Genomic DNA, 5,500 nt, shown 5'->3' with positions numbered 1-5,500 from the left:
ACTCAAACGCAAACTCTAACGCCATTGGAAAATTAACCAACGGCTCGGGACAGGCCAATGACGCTAACGGAAATGCTAACTCAAACGCAAACTCTAACACCATCGGAAAATAAAGCATTGGCTCGGGACGGACGGGCAAATGACGCTAACGGAAATGCTAACTCAAACGCAAACTCTAACGCCATCGGAAAATAAGCCAACGACTCGGGACGGAAGGACGGGCCAATGATGCTAACGGAAATGCTAACTCAAATGCAAACTCTAACGCCAACGGAAAATAAACCAACGGCTCGGGACGGGCCAATGACGCTAATGGAAATGCTAACTCAAACGCAAACTCTAACGCCATCGGAAAATAAACCAACGGCTCGGGACGGACGGGCCAATGACGCTAATGGAAATGCTAACTCAAACGCAAACTCTAACGCCATCGGAAAATAAACCATTGGCTCGGGACGGACGGGCCAATGACGCTAATGGAAATGCTAACTCAAACACAAACTCTAACGCCATCGGAAATTAAACCAATGGCTCGGGACGGACGGGCCAATGACGCTAACGGAAATGCTAACTCAGGCATTCCCAACCACGGTCCTCAAGGCACACCAACAGTGCAGGTTTCAGTGATATCCAGGCTTCAGCACAGATGGTTTAATCAAAATCCCTTAGATACTAAATAAGTCACCTGTGCTCAAGCCTGGATATCTACAAAACCTGCACTATTGGTGTGCCTTGAGGACCGTGGTTGGGAATGCCTGTGCTAACTCAAACGCAAACTCAAACGTCATCGGAAAATAAACCATTCGCTCGGGACGGACAGACGGGCCAATGACGCTAAGGGAAATGCTAACTCAAACGCAAACTCTAACGCCATCGGAAAATAAACCAACGGCTCGGGACGGGCCAATGACTCTAACGGAAATGCTAACTCAAACGCAAACTCTAACGCCATCGGAAAATAAACAGTAAATACATTATTTCCTGTTCTGCCCTCTATCAGCAATCGGCTGCCGCTCTGTGATTGGACGGATGACTCCGGGCAGGCCCGTGCAAAGTTATTGTTACAAGTACTGATATTAGTGAGGTGTAGCATCGGGACGGACGGGCCGCCAACTCCAAATGAGACGTCAAGACAAATGTTACGGCCCGGACATGAAATGAGTCCCGGGCCCTAAAATTCCTGATGGCAGCCCTGTTGGGGCATGTCCATTGTGAATGCAGCATATGTGCAGTCAGGCGTCAGTTGGTCTAGTGCGAGAACATCGCCCATGGTCCCTGTGTGTGTGTGACAACATCAGCATTAGAATTAGGCCCTGGGCTTCCAGCTGCACCCAAAGCTTCATTTTCAGCCATTGCATTTCTAAAATGTTCTTTTCCTTTACAGATCTCAGGCAGCAAAATTCCTCAAACCACTGAGTGCAATCGCACAGATCCGTCCGAAGACATCCGTCAAATCAAATCCCTATTTATCTACTCAAAGGTACGAGTGGCGTCACTAGGGGGGTGCGGCCCACACGCCTTATAAAGGCCCCCATACACTAGTGGCTATCCCTATAAAGGCCCCCATACACTAGTAGCTATCCGTATAAAGGCCCCATACACTAGTATCTATTCCTATAAAGGCCCCCATACACTATTATCTATTCCTATAAAGGCCCCCATACACTAGTAGCTATCCGTATAAAGGCCCCCATACACTAGTAGCTATCCCTATAAAGGCCCCCATACACTAGTAGTTATCCCTATAAAGGCCCCCATACACTAGTAGCTATCCGCATAAAGGCCCCCATACACTAGTAGCTATCCCTATAAAGGCCCCCATACACTAGTAGCTATCCGTATAAAGGCCCCCATACACTAGTAGATATCCCTATAAAGGCCCCCATACACTAGTAGTTATCCCTATAAAGGCCCCCATACACTAGTAGTTATCCCTATAAAGGCACCCATACACTAGTAGCTATCCCTATAAAGGCCCCAATACACTAGTAGCTATCCCTATAAAGGCCCCCATACACTAGTAGCTATCCGTATAAAGGCCCCATACACAAGTAGCTATCCCTATAAAGGCCCCCATACACTAGTAGTTATCCCTATAAAGGACCCCATACACTATTAGCTATCCTTATAAAGGCCCCATACACTAGTAGTTATCCCTATAAAGGCCCCCATACACTAGTAGTTATCCCTATAATGGCCCCCATACACTAGAAGTTATCCCTATAAAGGCCCCCATACACTAGTAGCTATCCGTATAAAGGCCCCCATACACCAGTAGCTATCCCTATTAAGGCCCCCATACACTAGTAGCTATCCGTGTAAAGGCCCCCATACACCAGTAGCTATCCCTATAAAGGCCCCATACACTAGTAGCTATCCATATAAAGGCCCCCATACACTTGTAGCTATCCCTATAAAGGCCCCATACACTAGTAGCTATCCCTATAAAGGCCCCCATACACTAGTAGCTATCCGTATAAAGGCCCCCATACACCAGTACCTATCCCTATAAAGGCCCCATACACTAGTAGCTATCCCTATAAAGGCCCCCATACACCAGTAGCTATCCGTATAAAGGCCCCCATACACCAGTAGCTATCCCTATAAAGGCCCCATACACTAGTAGCTATCCCTATAAAGGCCCCCATACACTAGAAGCTATCCCTATAAAGGCCCCCATACACTAGTAGTTATCCCTATAAAGGCCCCCATACACTAGTAGTTATCCCTATAACTAGTAGCTACATACACTAGTAGCTATCCCTATAAAGGCCCCCATACACTAGTAGCTATCCCTATAAAGGCCCCCATACACTAGTAGCTATCCGTATAAAGACCCCCATACACTAGTAGCTATCCGTATAAAGGCCCCCATACACTAGTAGCTATCCCTATAAAGGCCCCCATACACTAGTAGCTATCCCTATAAAGGCCCCCATACACCAGTAGCTATCCGTATAAAGGCCCCCATACACCAGTAGCTATCCCTATAAAGGCCCCATACACTAGTAGCTATCCCTATAAAGGCCCCCATACACTAGTAGCTATCCCTATAAAGGCCCCATACTCTTCACCTACAGAAGAGCATCTAGAAGGGAGATCTGTTCCTCGCACATCACAGAATACAGTAACTTATACAGTTGTACATCTGCCATCAGAAGGAAGACGCAGCCGCCGTTGTTACTGAAGTTATGGAACAAGTCGCCATATTCATCTACTGTCACTACCAAGTGCTCGAGTACAAACAGCAAGATGCGGAGAAGATAATGGGGATCGTACATGGCCGTACTGGGCTGCTACCAGACTGTGTAAGTGTATGATACTGCCACCTGGTGTTCCCATCACATAATTACAGTCATTATTGTGTGTTCTCTGTTGTGCATCAGACCCAGACTGTAGGAACCAGAGGATTTATTTGTCATTTTCTGTTTCAGAGTATGAGAACTTATCCTGGTATCAGTAAGGGAATAAGAGATTACTTCTCCCCGCTCCGGGACCTTGTGAGAGATGAAAAGGTGAGATGTGTGTACAGTATGTAATGTGACTTATCTAACATCCGTCCCCTAGTACTGGGTACACATGTGATTCTCGGCCTGACATGCGTACATCTTACTGTTGAGTAAAGCTCACATAGCGTTGGCCACGCCCCCATAGTGATGTGAAAAAAAGGGGTGTGGATCGCAATTGCAGCATTGTTGTAAGGATACACTTCCTTTTCACAAGCCACACCCCTTTTGGGAGTGCATGAGTCCTGATGAGGAATCTTAAAATGTTAAGGAGGCACAGTGTCAGTATCAGCAGATTTCCACAGCCAGCCAGATTCTGAGAGGATGAGATAGATTACATGTTGTTGCTTTCTGTATCCAACTAACCTGATTCTTATTCTGTTTCCTAGAGTGTTGATGTGTGCACCAGGGGGATCATTATCAATAAGATTAGGAGACTCCTTATACACACTCATCAACTCTGCTCCCGCATAGAACAATAACGCATCACCGGCTGATCAGACAGGGGCTGCCCAGCTTGCCCTCATATTCACGAGGATCATTAACACCTCACTGGAGCTGCGCAAGGTGCCCTCCTGCTTCAAATGTTTTATCATTGTCCCGGTCCCTAAGAAATCATCTATCACGTCCCTAAATGACTACAGACCAAATGCGCTAATGTCTGTGGTCATGAAAGTGTTGAGTGACTGGTGTTGATCCACCTCAAAGATATAAGTGGCCCTCACCTAGTCTGGTATGGATCCACCAGTGAGGGGGACAGACGCAGGCTACAAAGGGTGGTGAGGACGCCTGAAAATATCAGTACCAACCTCCCCCCTGTTCAGGATCTGTACTTGTCAAGGATCAAGAAACGTGTTGGAAATCGTAGAAGACCATTTGCATCCTGGACACGTCTTGCACAAAATGCTTCCATCTGGCAGACGCTTCAGAGCTATTCCTGTAAAGTCAACTAGAAGCTTAAAAAGCTTCTTCCCCAAGCCGTCCATCAACTGAACAATTGTAGTATGCCCCAAAACCAATATCTGTAAAGTACTATACACTGTGCTCCACGTTGTCTGTGTATAATGTATACCTCCCGCTGTTGTGTTGTCTCTTGGCAGAAACCGCCCTCCCCCCCCACTTCTTTCTTTCTTGGTGCCCCTATGACACCTGGTGCCAGGTAGCGACTGCCTCCAATGTCTCAGGGATTCCACCACTTCTATAATAACTTCTTATGCTCTGTACATCTACAAACTTCTACATCTGCGTGTGCGGCTTTTACTGCTATTACCTGTTATATTATAGTGATCCTATTACAGTGCATAAAAAGCAATTTCCTGGCATCTGAGGACTTTTCATCATTACAAATACACTTTTATGAAAATATGTGAAGTATATTTGTATTCATTGAGTATCAGAGATAACAGAACAATTAAGAATGTATGCCAAAGAAATAAAATGTTATTTACTGTATATTAGATTTATGTCTCAGTCTCAAATACTGTATATTTTATTTAACAATGAAGCAAGTCTTTAAAATGAAGGTGACAAAGGTGCCACATGCATAAGGAGAATATTACAGAGGAGCTGCCTCAGTGGAATGTGTGCACAGGGGCGGATTGGGACTTGATTCCGGCCCGGGAACAGGGGGGCGCCGGTATGTAATGCGCGGGGGTGTGTGTGCACCGGTATGTAATGTGCGCGGGGTGTGTGTGTGTGTGTGCTGCGGTATGTAATGCGGGGGGGGGGGGGTTGGGGGGTAGCGACGGCTCACCTCCTGCTTCTTTCTGTGAGGTGACAGAAGGTAGTCAGTATGCAGCAGGCAAAGGTCGCAGCTGTCCACTCTGCCTCAACCAAGATGGCCGCTGTCCGGAGATTACAGGAGGAGCAGCAGCAGCACTAGATATATATATATATACTGTATATATAGTACTTCCACGTTGTCTTGCCGAGGTTGGCTGATGATCTATTGATTTATACATATATGATCTACCATGATTTTTGTTCGTATTATA

General features: G+C 46.3%; 1 long non-coding RNA gene across 1 annotated transcript; it reads left to right on the top strand.

Moving 5' to 3' along the window:
- The first annotated feature begins 1,338 nt into the window (after positions 1 to 1,338).
- On the top strand, positions 1,339 to 4,002 carry LOC146058680 (uncharacterized). The gene is made up of 4 exons (XR_014469896.1): positions 1,339 to 1,480; positions 3,159 to 3,308; positions 3,435 to 3,515; positions 3,896 to 4,002. It is a non-coding gene; the product is annotated as an uncharacterized LOC146058680 (long non-coding RNA).
- The last annotated feature ends 1,498 nt before the right edge of the window (positions 4,003 to 5,500 follow it).

The sequence above is a fragment of the Crinia signifera genome, chromosome 2, assembly GCF_055691185.1.
Source record: "Crinia signifera chromosome 2, ASM5569118v1, whole genome shotgun sequence".
In the NCBI taxonomy this organism is placed as follows: Eukaryota; Metazoa; Chordata; class Amphibia; order Anura; family Myobatrachidae; genus Crinia; species Crinia signifera.
Note: the sequence above shows the minus strand (reverse complement) of the source record. Positions and strands in the feature narration are given on the sequence as shown.